Here is a 15,510-nt window from a genome sequence, read left to right on the forward strand (position 1 = left end):
GAGGAAGCAGGCTGACAGTGAGCTGATTAGAAACCTCTCAGAGACCCTTCTTTAAAGGGGGAACAGAGTCCTTGATGTCCCCCACCCCCACCAGCTTGCAGAGAGACCTGGTGTGGTAATAAGAAAGGTTGAGTCTCTCTCTCTCTCTCTCTCTCTCTCTCTCTCTCTCTCTCTCTCTCTCTCTCTCTCTCTCTCTCTCTCTCTCTCTCTCTGTGTGTGTGTGTGTGTGTGTGTGTGTGTGTGTGTGTGTGTGTGGTGGGGGAGGGCCTGTTTTAGAACAGAGCCAGATCCCTGCCAACCTTCCTCCTCCTGGCCAGCTCTGCACGGGAGTGTTTGAAGATAAAGGAGAGGAAATAACTGATAGGCAGGAGGAGCTAGACTTGAGGAGACAAGAGCAAGCTGTTTTCTTGACCCAGGCTTATCTCAAGCCTGCCAAAAACTAGCCATCTATCAGGGACCCATAAATAGGTTACAAACAGAGTGAAACGCCACTTTCTACAGTACAGGCTTAGAAAAGAGCATGGCAAACATCACTGGAGTCCTTTGCAATCCACACACGAAAGTATTCATCTGTCTCCAAAGGGGAGGTGGGGCATTTAAAAGGCGCATTGCTCCCTAGAAGGGAAGCGCTACATTTGAGTCATGCTGTACATGTATCCTCATTGGGGGAACCACTGCAAAACCTCTGGGAGAGGTGGGGAGAAACGGGAGAGTTGCTGACAGCGTCTCATAGAGAGAGCATCAGCTCTGCAATCTAAAGACATGAGCCATGCACCACCCTGTCCACCTCCCTGTCCAAAGTGCCCTTATCAGCAGCAAAAATGTGCAGGATCAGGATTTGCTGTGGAAATGCCTGGCCAGTTGACCTAAGATAAGGCTGGCAGGGGCCTAGAGGAGCCTGCAGGCCTCTGGGAAGCTGCCTGCAGAGTCTGGCTCCTGGAATCTGCCCTGTAGAAAATGGCCTGTGCATTTGGGGCTTTCAAACGCAGAAGAGCAGTGTAGACTCCAGACCTTCAAATGAAGATGAAGTTTACAAATTCGCTTTGGATAAATATTATCCTTCCCGTCTCCAGTGAAGAGCTACAAAAAAGACTCGATTCAACTTCTAAATACACAGAATCAAACCTAGACCGACCCAACCTGGCATCACCCTCTGACTCTTCCCCAAATAGCATGGTGATATGTCATGTTCCTCATACTCCCCTGAACCAGCCACCCGCCCTCCTAAAAATAACCTCACATGGTTTTAAAAGGGAAAAAGAAAGTCTCAAAATATTTCTTTAAAATGTTTCCTTTAAACTGTCAAGCAATAAAAGTGAGTCCTCTCCTTCCTGTTTACTCAGCTTGAATCTGTGTGTGTTGTCCAAAGGCCTTTCAGAAGCAGAAATTGTCTCCCAAATAATGTTAGCTTAGGTCCTCTGACGTCTGAAGCATCCTCGATTTTTGTTTTAAGACCCTTTGAAAGTACAATTATATTCATAGAGAGGGGAAGGACCAAATTAAGGAAATGCTAACACCAGGACGTAGATTATTTGAGTACCAGTAAGCCCTCTGAGATATGAAGCGGTAAAGCATACTGGGGTGGGGAGTGGGGGTTAAATTGTAAAACAAGACCGGAGCATCTGCACTGTTCCAAAAGAAGCCAGACGTTGGATGCTCAGTGGGACAGCCCTTGCTTACTACAAGACCCATGCTGCGTAAGAGGCATAGAAACATAGAACCAAAGGGACCCAGGTGACCCTGAGGTTCAGGCAGCGCTGAGATCTGCTACTCCAGTGTGGGTGAAGCCCAGTGTCCCATTTCCCACATTCAAAAGCAGTACCTTGTCCCAGCCCTAATGAGCACAGCAACTGTCAGCTATTTCTGATAGATTTGCAATTCTAAAGCACACCTCCTGAAAGCTGGGGATGCCTCTCCCACTTCCTTCCTTTCTCATAAATTGCTGCAGGTTGCCTTTGATCTCTGAGTAGAGCTTCCTATAAAAAAAAAGAAGCAAAGTAACTGAGATATAGACAAGCCTTACCCAGAATCCAGGAAAAGATGAGTTAAGAGGCCCCTGGCAGAGTTGGGAGATTTACTCTGATAATTCTTGACTTAAGACAAACAAAGGGAGGGCAAAGGTTAAAAACTTTGGGCCAAACTTGCCCTGTGGTTAGGAAGGCTAGATGTCATAAAAACCCAGCAAACCCCCCAAAATATGAGCCTTTAAGAAAAAGGGAGGGGTCTAATGGGCTGGATAGAAGGCTCAGCAAGAAAGTTTGCTGCAAGCTATACATCTGGTAGAGGATTAATATCCAGAATATATAAAGAGCTTTAAAAACAGAAAGTCAAAAAACAAATGACCCTTTCAAAAAATGGGCTTGGAATCTGAATAGAGAGTTCCCAAAATAAGAAGAAAAAAAGAGAGGGGCTGAGAAATATCTCCAAAAATTTTCATCATCCCTGGCAATTAGGAAAATGCAAATCTTTGAGATTTCATTTTCCCCTAATCAGAATGGCAAAATTCAACGGAACAACCAACAACAAATGCTGGAGGGCCTGGGGGGGGGGGGGGGGATCTACATCCACTGCTGTTGGGAATGCAAACTGCTCAGCCACTCTGCAAATCAGTGTGAAGAATCTTCAAAAAGCTAAAAATAAACCCTAGGAACCAGCTATACAATCCTTGGCATATGCCCAAAGGACTCAACATCCTGGTCCACAGATAACTCGCTCAGCTGTATGCACTGTCTATTCACAGTAGGTAGGAGATGGGACCACCTAAGTGTCCTTCAGCTGACCAATGGACTGTGAAATGTGACACACATCCAAATGGAATACTGTTCGCTGTAGAGAAAAGTCAAGCCATAAACTTATGGGAAAATGGATGGCACTAGAAAAGATCCCATTGGATGAGGTGACCCAGACCCAGAAAGACAAACATTGTATCTTTTCTCTTATCTGAGGTTACTAACTCCAAATCTTCAAATATGAGTCCACAACCTGGAGCAACTGCAAAAATCTAGAAACCTAGCCAACTACCCAGGGCTACTGTGAGGACACAGATCTTAGACAAGAACCTACAACTGCCACTTATGACCCTCGTAATCCCTAACTACATTCTAAATAGTTATCCTCATGTCCATAGGTAAGTGTAATTCTCCCTCATCAAGGAAACTTCACTTTGCAGCAGACTCTTTGGAGACTCTTACAGAAAACCACAGCTTATCAAAATGCTGAGTGGTGGAGCCCAGTCCAAGCTGATACATCTACAACCCAACTCCAGCTCCTAGGATTCAGGATCCACTGTGGAGAGGGAGCAGAGAGAGTGGAAGAACCAGAGAAATAGAGTTAGCTGTGACACTGTGTCTCCTAGAAATGTGAGAAAGCCCACCCAGGAAATCTGACTAACATGCCGCCTATGCAGGACCTGAACAGGGACTACACCAATAGACACGTACACGTACAGGGGAATGTTCATGAGACCTCAGCCCCGACAATGAACTATCGGCAATTGAGGAACGCTGAGAGCAGGAGCAACAGTCTTTCCCGGGGAACAGCCCGTTTGGTTATATCCAATACCAAACAGACAACCCTGATCATTTGTACAAGGAACATTATTCAGTCTGAGAATGATGTGCTTACGTATTTAAAATGTGCATAGACATACACACACCCCCACCCACCCCCACACACACACCAATAGTTAGATAAAAAGAGGCCATGTAAGAGAGCACAGGGTCAGTACATGGGTAGGTTTGAAGGGAGGAAATGGAAGGGGAAATGTTGTAATTATATTATAATATCAATATCTTTAATATTGAAAAAAAGTGCCTGCTCCTCAATTGTGAAGATCAGAGTTCAAATCACAACACCGGTTCTCTCTCTCTCTCTCTCTCTCTCTCTCTCTCTCTCTCTCTCTCTCTCTCTCTCTCTCTGTGTGTGTGTGTGTGTGTGTGTGTGTGTGTGCGTGTATGTGTAAGTAAGTGTATCTTTAAAGGCCGTAACATCCTTGAGTTATGGATCATGTGGAGGTGTTTTTGTTAAGTTTTTTTGTTTTGTTTTGTTTCTGGACCAGTATGGCCTCTCAGCCGATGTAATAATCCAAATTAGACCAAATCAGACCAAATTAGAAGAAGTCCAGGTTTAATGTACGCCAGTGTTCCCGGGTAGCCCTGGGGAAAACACAGAGAGGGAGAAAGGAGAACCAGGAAGATCACATAAAACTGGGGGGCAGTTTAAATAGCCTGTGGGAGTGGTCTTGACCCTCTCTGGGGAGGGGTCACCGTTTAGCGGACTATCTTGGAGGTGGTGCCAGGAGCTGGGGTGAAGAAGCCCCAGCCAAACATTTCAGACTTTTTTTGGATAAGGATGTTAGAGGCTGAGGTGACGCTTCCAACCAGTTTCTTTCTCTTCAACCGTCTTTATTTTACATGTTTTGGTGTTTTGCCTGTATGAATGTGTGTGCCCCACAGTGTGTATGTTTCTAGTGCCCATGGCCAGAAGAGGGATTTGGACACTCCACAACTAGAGTTACACAAGGTTGTGAGCCACCATGTGGGTTCCAGGAGCCAAATCAGGAAGAGCGCCAAGTGCTCTTAACCACCAAGTCAGCACTTTCTGGCCAGGGTTGCCCCAAATTTCATCAAGCAAGGCTGAAGCGACCATAAAAGGAGGGTCCAGGAAGAGGACTTTCACAGCCCCCCCCCCAGAAAGGCATGTCACTTGTCCCATCATCTGGGAGCAGCAAGCGCCATCCCCTCCTACATACTTAAAACCCTGTGGAAATACCTTCTGCTTGTTCTCTTTCTAGACAGCTTCTGGACTTTCTTCTGTGTCACATGCTACCAGCCTTTGCTCCCCAGACACCCCCAACTTCTTCCTGTGTGAGAACAGGGTAGAACACAGTGGTGCAGACAGCAATAACTCTGAAACCAGAGGAAGGAAGAATCTCTCCAGAGCTGTCTCACAAGGACACCTAGAAGGCAGAGGCCAGTCTTGATCTAAGGTCAGAGTAGGCTGGGGTCAGGAGCTGTGAGATATCAGAAGGTATCACACAGCAGGTATCACATGTGTGCCACATGTCAGGGTTGAGATAAGAATAGAGGTATGGCTGGGCAGGGTACCGCTGGGTGGAAAAAGTCAGTAGAAGATCATCCTTCCTGGAGGGAGGACCTATGAAAGACTCCTAGAAATAGAGCTGAAAACAAAAAGTGGCAAGAAGCCATGGGAATGAGACAGCCAGCTGAGGACCTTGGAATTATCAGAAAGGTTATAGTCAGCCACTTCTGGTTTTCAAAGAGAGTAGCCGCAGCTGTGTGCAAGACAAAAGAGACCTTAATGAGACCCAAAAGGGCCTTGACTGAGGTTGCCAGAGAAGGATGTTGCCCAAGACTGAGGCAAAGGTCTTGTGTATGAAGCCAGAGTTGCTACACACAAGGCTACGTGCCTCACAATGAACACATGCACCTACTAACTGATCATTTTGCTTTGTTTCATAGCCTGTTCCTAACCCGGCTGTGTGCAAACATTAGCGCTGATAAGAAGCTTCAGAACTGTGGGGCTCTGGTCACACACCAGCACGCCTTCGCACAGAGGGCCAGCTGCATACCCAGAACAGAGCCCGGAGGACAGGAATGAAAGCTAGAGTTCTGGCACAAGGCAGAGATCTTCCCACCAAACACAAGGCTGGTCCAGCTCCTCTCTTCACTGATTGACAGACAGATGGCAAGAAGACAGGGAGCAGCAAGTCATTGTTGACGCTTTCACTTGCAGAACCAAGTTACACATGTAGACAGAAGAAAGGCACAAATGTATTGCTTTTTTTAAAAAATCAAACATTTGTGTGTATGTGTGCCACTGCCCCTGTAGAGAGATCAGAAAAGAGCATTTGGTTCTCTTCTCCCAACAGGTAGGCCATTATGCTAAGTGGCAAATGATCTTCCTAATTTACTGAGCCATCACCAGTCCCACAAGGATATTTATTTTCTGCATAGGATATAAGCTTGATATGTTAGATACATGTGCCTACACTGTAAGTATGTTCATATGTCTCTAAAAGGCTTGATGACAGCTGTTACGTGGTGTTTATAAGTATGTAACTTATCTGGCAAGCCTATTACAGATAATGGCTTCTCCTTCACACAGTTACTTTAGGGAAACCCTAAATGATTGTTATGTCCTTGAAGTCCCTGGGGACAGGGTGCTGAGAACAGGCAAGTGTGGACCTCTAAGCACTCTCTCTTGTCAACGTGTCTCGCCCTCATCCACCGCCCAAGGGTGGGTTGCTTTCTGCACCGAGGGCAGCCCTGGCAAGCTATGTACAACCTGCAGTTTGTACTGAAGGTCCAGCCTCCAAACCTCACCATTCACAGGAATCCTGTGGATTTGGCTTTATCTCTGGACAGGGGACTGCACTCTGACAAGCTGCTGAATAAGCTTGCTTCTCACAGAGCAATGAGACAAATTGAAAAGCCATTTAGTAATAATTCCACCAGCCAGTTTTGCTAACCAGTTTCCCTTAACAAAACTGCCTTCGTTTCTCCTTTGGTCTAGAGGTGAGGGTGTGGCTTAGGAACTCCAGTGGCTGTGTGACATGACACACAGCCAGGGCACACAGCCCAGCGTGCTGAAGCAGAGACCCTGAAGGGCTTAGTGAAAATAGTCAGTTATGTTTTAGCTACGAGTAAGACCAACCTCGAGGTGAAAAGACAATCAGCGAAGCCACAATGTTGAGACTCCTGAAATGGAAACCAGCTGTCTCCAAAGGGAGCTTTGGCTGCCCTCCCTCCACACCACGGTGGGCGGCCATGTGGCAGGCACTCTCTAGCCCGATTCCTCTGCAGAGGACCCAGGGTTCACGAGCTAGAGCAGCACAGGCAGCAACACATGGCCAACCTGAATGACTCTGGGGGACCATCAGAGGCGTAGGGAGGGAGGGTGAGCACATGGGAGTGCACAACTGTAATCCCAGCACTGGGGAGGCTGAGATAGAGGCTCACATCTTAGCCTGGGCTGCAGAGTGAGATCCTATCTCAAAAGAACAATAACAACAGCACAGGAATCAAAAACATAAGCAGTTCTGGAGGAGATACACCATCAGGTAAGGAGAATGAGAGAGTCCCACAGTCACACTCTACAGGAGAGGCCTTCTGGAATTTGGTGACAGAGAAGATTCCTCTTGGAGGAATCGATGTATTTCTGAGGAAGCCAGGTCAAATATAAAGAAGACACTGTGGGAGGGAGCAAGGCTGGTTTGGAGACTAGTCTACTCAAAGGCAGATGGTTGGGAAGAAAGAATATGTAGGATGCTAAGGTGTATGTAGAGTTTCATGTGAACACACACACATTTGTATGTACACACTCATGTATACTCCAAATATAGCACTTAAAGAAAGGAAACACAATACATGGAGGGGGGGAAGCTGGGCAAAGGAAGACAATAGGGCAGGGAGAACCGATGCAAATGCAAGGCAAGACTAGAATATTCTCTTTCCCCTCCCTCTTTTTCCCTCCCTCCTTCCCTCCCTCCCTCCTTCCCTTCTTTCTTCCTACCTTTCTGCTTTTGAGATTTTCTGCATGGGCAGGCTCTTGCTGTGTAGCCCAGGCTCGCCTGGAGTCTTTGCTAACCCTTCTTCAGCCTCCCAAGTATTTTGATTGCATGCCTGCTTACTAAGAAACTAGAACATTCTCATTAGGGAAAACCTGTTTTTCATTTTTAATATTTAATAAATATTTCTATTTAGAAGACTTCTGAAAAGGGTTATATAGAATCGCGGAAGAACTCCAGTGTCTGAGAAAATAATCACCCACGTGCTCCTCTACTAAGGAGAAAGACTAATTCTCCCACACACACAGGCGGCCTGGACACAATATAAGGCCATGTGTTCCTGTCCCAGCCTTGAGGTCACGCCATGAACCCACACTGGTGGCACTCTTGCAGAGTGTCAGCTTGGCCTAGAATTAGGTCCATGTATACACAACCTTGATTGTTGCCCACCATGTCTAGAAGTGAGGGGAAGCATTCTTCCTGTGAGAAACAAGGAACCAGGATGAGGAGGGAATGGAGGAAAATTATATGTTTGAATGAAGATGGAAAGGCAGCAGAGATGAACATTAAAGGAAAAGGAGAATGTCGAAGCTAAAGTTTCTAAATTACCCTTGGCTCAAAGGTCTGGTTTACCACTGGGGCAGTATAATTATAAAGTTGGCGCAAAGTGGACCAAGGATCTAGTTACTAATTTCTCACTAGCAATAGCATCAAAACCTTTTCTTGCTAGTAGCCAGTCTCCTGACAAAAACCGTGTGTCTCTTTCATGATGGGGTCTCTAGGCAGAGCTGGTTTCAATCAGGCCAGCCTATAAAATGGTACGTACTTGTGGTCTCCTTCTCAGATGTCAGTCGAGCAGAGGAGAAAGTGGGGCTTGGGATTGTCAGAGCGACTAGTGGGAAGGAAAAAGAAAATGTAACATAAATGTTCTCTTGTCTTGTAGATGCTGTACATAGGCAGAGTTTGTCAGAAAAATCCCCATGAACCTTCTGGTGGATTTGAGGGGAAAAAATGACCAGAAACATTCCCGTTGTGTTCATGTTTCTGACCCTGATTCTGCTCAGCCTCAACGAGGTGAGTGTGACCTGTTTAGGGCCTGTCATGCGCGCTCACATCCTCTGGATGTCTCCTGCAGAAAGACTTCCATTCTCACCCCATTCCAGTTAATAAGCACAAGAGACATCAAAGGTACATCCCTGCTGGATTCCTGTTGATCTTGGCAACTCGGCAGCCAGGGACAATTCATTTCCAAAGTACAAAATCCCAACACAGGAAAAAGTGGCCAGAACTTCCACGGGGTGGATATTTTTCTCTTTCTCACTATTACTCTTGTTTCCTAGGAAATCTAAATGGCAGGCAGGGGGGATTGTTTTGTTTTCTTTTGTTTTAATTACAACATGTTATCTCTTTTCAGAATCAAGCCCCCATGTTCTTTTCTAACGTAATCAAGAGTGCTGGAAAGGCGGCCTGGACAAGATCATAGAAGACATCATAACTTCTTTTCTTACATTTTTCTGTAGGCCTGTGGTCCTCTACTTGGGGTGAGTTACCCTCAGTGGAATAGGGTAATGGCGTCTGTAGATTTGCATATGTGGTGGGCATCGCCAGGGCGTAGAGAAGGGGAGGAGAGTGGTTCTGACCTTGGTGAGGAGGAGCCCAGGGAGTCACAGAGCACCTGCAAAGCAAAGAACAGCTGCCGCTTGACAGGTTTCTCTGCCGTGAACGCCACAGTGCAGAGGTGAAAGCCCCGTGCTTTAACAGTTCCAGCCACAGTGAAGAGCAGAGTGACTCTGGCACTCTGACAGTGTTTCGGTGTGGCAGTTATGGTGAGGGTATAAAAGTCTGTGGAGAGGAGATAGACGAGAAACAGTAAAGCCAACGTCGCCGTTTGCTAACCAAGTACCCGGCGTGTGTGTTTGGTTAGAAATCGGGAGCTGATAATACAAAAATGAGTAAGTTACGTCTGGTAAGAAATTGGAGAGACTCAACTCAGACTTTACAAAATGCAAGCTGCTTACAGCCTTTTGCTAGCAGTCAGGAGCCTACTGAAATGAAGCCTGCCCTTGACCAGCGGCTAAGGAAATGGAAGAAAGAAATTGATCTACAGAGTGGATGCAGAAGCCCAGAAAAGTTAGACATCTTAGAGGTCTTTACCTAGGGCAGCTGCATGGATAGGGTTGTAATGCAAGCTTTTTGCTTGATTGGTTTGTTTGTTTTGTGCGTGTGAGTATGCACAAGTATGCATGTGCATGCATGTGTACGTGTGGTGGGGGTGGGTGTGGGGGTGGGTGTGTAATGTTCCTATGTTGCAGGAAATGGAAAGGTGCCTGTACACTAGCACAGAAGCCAAAGGAAGATGTCCAGTGTCCCACTCTTCCCCTCTCCATCTTATTCCCTTGAGAATGGTTCTCTCACCAAACCTGACTGTGGAGCTCGGCTGACGACAGCCAGTAAGTCTCAGTGATCCTCCTGTCTCTGCTCTGCACAGTGCTGGGGTTATAGGTAGTTCAGGCCATACCCCACTTCTACCTGGGTGCTGGAGATTTGAACTCAGGTCCTCAGATTTGCACAGCAAGCGCTCTTGTCCCTGAACCACCTCCCTACTGTTGATTTTGTGTTTGTGGCATATAAAGCTCAGATATCTACAGGGCAGGTAAAAGCAACTGGTATAAGAAGTACCAATGACCATACATTTAAAAGCATTTTGATGTCACTAACCACAGAAATGGATACTAAATCCATGTGTTCCCTTTTACCTTCAGACTGACAAGAACTTGGTCAAGACTGCCGAGATGAAACAAAAATTCCCCATCTGTGAATGTAGGTAAATTTATTAGACCTTCCTAATGGGAAAGTTGACCGTGGCTTGTGTTTGTCTGGATAGTCAAGAAAATCAGAAGCAATACCATCCACAGTGGTAGGAAAGAAAGGATGTATTATGGAATCAGCTCACATGACATGGAGGCTGGAAGCCCCATGACAGCCATTTGCAAGCTGGAGATCCAGAGTCTCCAGTGGTAGGACTCACATGCCAAGGCCAGAGGTCCCAGAAGCCAGTGGTGAACCCCAGGCTAGAACCAAAGTCCCGGAAAAGGGCTGGACGGTGGGAGAAGCAGAGTGGGTTGTAGAGCAGAGGGGACCAGAGGACTTGGGCTTTGATGTTTCAATGGCAAAGGAGGATGTGTACCAGCTTTAGGAGAGAAGGGAGATTCTTGCTTTCTCTGACTTTTAAAGTGTGTGTGTCTGTGTGTGTGTGTGTGTGTGTGTGTGTGTGCATGCGCGCCCACACACACACATATAGACACATGCATATCACTACACGCTGTTTCATACAACAGGCTAGCTGGTTTCGGTGCTTCATGGATTCTCGTATCTAGACTGCTATCCAGCTGTAGGAGTGTTGGGATTACAGATGCAGGCTGCTGCGTCCAGTTTTACAAGGGGTTCAAACTCAGGCCCTTCCTCTGCTCTTTTACTCTTCAAAGAATTGGAAGCTCAATGACAGCAGCCAAGGAAGATCTTTACTCAGTCTGTTGACTCAAATGCTAAGTTTTTCCTGAATTACCTTCACAGAGAAACCCGGAAGTAAAGCTTTTTTTCTCTGAGATAGAACAATAAAACATAAACAATAGAACATAAAACAATGGCCACACACACACACACACGTTTTGCTTGCACACAGTGTGTACAACCGTGGGCCTATCGCACTATATTGCAGGATGATATTAGCAGCCTTAGTTTCTGCCAGCCTGCTCTGCCATGCTTCTGTCTGTCTGCCTGCTCTGCGGTGCTCCTGTCTGCCCACTCTGCCGTGCTCCCATCAGCCCGCTCTGCTGTGTTCCTGCAGCTCAATTGCCTGGTGCTTTCTCTTTCAGAATTCATCTCCACAGTTGTATAGTGTGTAATTGTATAAAAACAGCCTACATATAAGCAGTTCAGCAAATGAAGTCTCTTGTTACCAAGTCTGACAACACATGGAAACATATGCAAAACAAATGGATTAATAATTTCTAAATCACATTCAAATATCAATATACATGCATATATAATAAATAAATGTTTGCATGCATGTTCCATAATGTAAATATTTAACTTAAAAATGAATCCTTAAAAATTCATATGAGTGTAAAATAATGTTTCCCTAACATTTAATATAGTTTTGTTTATATTTTACTATATTTAATATAGTATTATTTATGTTTAATCAATAGGGAATTGATTAAATTAATTTTACTATTTTTGAGCTAATGGAATGCATATGGCTGCTAAAATGTCACATTTTAAAAATGGAAAGAAAACAAAAAGAGTTCAGATGGAGCAGTGGTGGCGCACGCCTTTAATCCCAGTGATCGGGAGGCAGAGGCAGGTGGATCTCTGTGAATTCAAGGCCAGCCTGGTCTACAAGAGCTAGTTCCAGTACAACTAGAATTGCTACACAGAGAAACCCTATCTTGAAAAAACAAAAAAATACAAATTAAAAAATTAAATAAATAATGGAAAGAAGTGCGCCACATCAACAATAGTAAATTCAGCATAAGAGACTGTGGACGTAGCTCAGTTGATAATGTGTTTGCCTAGCTTCGCCTAAACCTCCCTCAGTACTTTACACGTTGGGCAGAGTGGCTCAGCTGGAACTCTCGCACTGGGGTGGTGGAGGCGAGAGGACCGGAAGTTCAGAATTACCCTCGGCTGCATGGTGTGTCTGAGGTGAGCCTGATCCAGAAACAAGCAAAAATAAAAACACTCAAACTAAAACCAAAGGCCAAAAAATAAATATACAACTTATTCAAGTGACCAAAAGCAGACTTTCAAACAACCTGTGTAGCAGGAAGTCATTCATTTAATAAGAATAAAATGTGTAGTGTGAGCGCCTGTGTTCAAATCCCTGCACACTCACCCCCACAAAAAGAACAGAAACTTTGCAGTGGGCAGACACCAAAGGTGACAGTGGTTGCCTCTGGCTGGAGTCACATGTGGTTTTCATTCTCAATTCTGTATTTTTATTATCTGATCTATTTTGTGAGTATTTTTCTTTATTGAAAAAACTAAAGCCAAAGGCTTTAAAAATAGACACACAATACACACTATCTGCCTTCCCAAAGAAACAAAAATAAAGATGATGACCTCTATAGTTCTTGGCATATTGAAGTGAGCTGTACTAAACATAGTTTCCAGTTGAAAGGGCTGGAAGCTACGGTGGGAACAAGCTTTCAGGGCCCCATAGTAGTTCTGCAGTCTGCTTTTCTATGGCGGTCACCAGCATTGCCCATTGCCTGTTTTGCTTGGTTTTTGTTTGGGAGGAATGGGTCTTAGGTCTTTGTTTGAAAACTAAACTGAACTCATTCTATTCAAAAAGGAAATCTGTGAATGCATTGTTTCCTTGGCTCTCTCCTTGTAAACAGGTTCCCAGGCTCAGAGAGATCTACACATCCACATCTCCCAACCTTCTCCGCTGATCAATTTGAATCTTCTTTTTTTGGTTTTAGATTTACTTATTTTTAGTTTATATATGTGAGTGTTTTGCTCACATGTATGTATGTGCATTATGTACATGCCTGGTGCTCAAGGAGATCAGAAGAGAACTGGGGCTATAGACAGTTCTGAGCCGCCATGTTTGTGCTGGGAATTGAACCCAGGTCCTCTGCAAGAAAAACAAGGGCTCTTAGTCTCTAAGCCATCTCTCCAGTCTCTGCAGATCTTTAATAAGGACCCCCGGCAAACTACCATGCCCCTCAAATTTGGTCAGTCAGCTGCTGAGCAAAAGCGTCTTGACTTTAGAGAAAACTAAATTGTATCTTACCACTCCCATCTGCCAGGGAGTGGTGGCACGCACCTATAACAGAACTCTCGAGAGGCAGAAGCAGGCGGATCTCTGAGTTCTGGGACAGCCTGGCCTACACAGCAAGTTTCAAAACAGCCAGGACTATACAGAAAAACCCTGTCTCAAAAAAACAAAACAAAACAAAAAGACAAAAACAAAAAACAAAGCCCACTCACATCTGAGCCTTGTTATTTTGACGTTTTGACTTTCCTCACCCCCTGTAACATAAAGTAGCCACAATCTCTTCAATGAATAGCCGAGTTTGTTTGCCGGAAATTCTTTCTGTGCTCAGCCTTCCTTTCCAGCCTCCTAATGGTATGTATTTGCCAAGTGGAAAAGCCCGGCACTCTTTGACTTTAATGGGAGCATTTAAACACACTTTACCTACAAAGCTTATCGCTTAGTTACTTAACCTGTATGAATAGGTTAGATATTTTTCCAGTGTTTGTATAAATATGATACCTGGTTTCGATCTAAGCCTAATAAAAAGGAAGTTATTCTTTACTTAAATTACAGCCATTTCTTTTCATTTGTTTTTATCTTCCTCTTTTTTATGGCCACTTGACTAAGAAGGAAATTCACAAGGCAGATGTGGAAATGTCACTTTATAAATACGAGATTCCGCGGGTATACTGTTGTCCCCCGTATTTTAAGTAAAGAAAGGTAACTATTCCTCCAGGATGTGTGCTTTGGCCATGAATCTGAAATCTAATATAAAAATCAAGTTAATGTGAGAAATTTTTTTAAGTCCTGTAAATAAAGCCTTCGGGACAGAGCGGGGCTGCGGCAGGCTGGTGCGCAGAGCGTCCGAGTGTTCCTCATCCCTAACAAAGCGCCCCTTGTTTCTGGGTTTCTAAAAGGCTCCAGGCGCACATGCATTCCGCCTCTCTGCCAATGGGGACGCTCGCTCCTGAGTGCTTTGTTCCTTTCCCCACATGCTATATTTACTCATTTTTCAGCAAAAAGTGGCATCTTGAATGTGTGTTTCTGGAAGTAGCCTGAAATCCATTCATAAGGCTTTCAGCTGGTTTCTCCCGCACCTCTGCATCCCAGGAGCCGCTCCTACCCGCCCAAGGCTCTGGTCAGGTTCCCCATCCAAAGCTGTGATAGAGGGATGTGATAGAGGCGGCTCCACAGTTAAGAGTGCTCTGCTCTAACAGAAGTCTGGAGTTCGGTTCCTGGTACCTCCTATCCTGCTACCCAAAGCTGCCTGCTACCCCAGTGCACATACACACATATACATATATCATTTAAAACAAAATAAATCCTCTTAAAGAAATTATTTTTTTAATATTTATTTATTTATTATGGATACAATATTCTGTCTGTGTGTATGCCTGAAGGCCAGAAGAGGGCACCAGACCTCATTGCAGATGGTTGTGAGCCACCATGTGGTTGCTGGGAATTGAACTCAGAACCTTTGGAAGAGCAGGCAATGCTCTTAACCATTGAGCCATCTCTCCAGCCCTCTTAAAGAAATTATTAAACGTGCACAAATGTTTTAGGGTGCCGAGGACAGACAGCAGAAGCATTGGGGTGAGTCTGCAGAACTGCCAATCTTTGCTTGTGGTTTTCTTTGTTTGCTCATTTGCTTGTTTGGTTTGTTTTTCGAGACAGGGTTTCTCTGTGTAGCCCTGGCTGTCCTGGAACTCACAGTGTAGACTAGGCTGGCCTCAAACTTGCAGTATGGCTGAAAGCAATCTTGAAATTCTAATCCTCCTGCCTCCATCTTCTGAGTTCAGGCGTTAGAAGCATACATCATTATGCTCAGTTAATGGGTTGCTGAAGATGAAACCCAGAGTGTCATGCATGCTAGGCCATCACTCATCCAATGAAACACATGAGTCTGCATGCTTAGGATGGCACAATCCCCTGTCCACAACACAAAACAAATCATTGCCTCAGCCTACTTCGCTAGACCTGCTGCCTACTGTTTGTTTCACCAAAGGCAGAAGAGAAAATGAGATCAGCACTAGGCAGAGAATCTTGTGGAAGAGGGTGCCCTTGAAGATGAGGCAGGAGATGGGGAAGGTGTCAAAGCAAAGCTGGCAGCCTGCATTTAAATTTCGCATACAGACCCTGAGATGGTGTGGGATACACAGCACGCAGTGAAGACTGAAAGTCTCAAGGCCACCTTATACCCCATATACATTTTTATTTT

At 45.1% G+C, this 15,510-nt stretch overlaps 1 long non-coding RNA gene across 1 annotated transcript; it reads left to right on the forward strand.

Annotated features, from left to right (window-relative positions):
• The first annotated feature begins 8,757 nt into the window (after positions 1 to 8,757).
• Positions 8,758 to 11,123, forward strand: LOC119817617. The gene is made up of 4 exons (XR_005285926.1): positions 8,758 to 8,826; positions 8,943 to 9,069; positions 9,841 to 9,978; positions 10,291 to 11,123. It is a non-coding gene; the product is annotated as an uncharacterized LOC119817617 (long non-coding RNA).
• The last annotated feature ends 4,387 nt before the right edge of the window (positions 11,124 to 15,510 follow it).

Source organism: Arvicola amphibius, chromosome 6 (genome assembly GCF_903992535.2).
Source record: "Arvicola amphibius chromosome 6, mArvAmp1.2, whole genome shotgun sequence".
NCBI lineage: Eukaryota > Metazoa > Chordata > Mammalia > Rodentia > Cricetidae > Arvicola > Arvicola amphibius.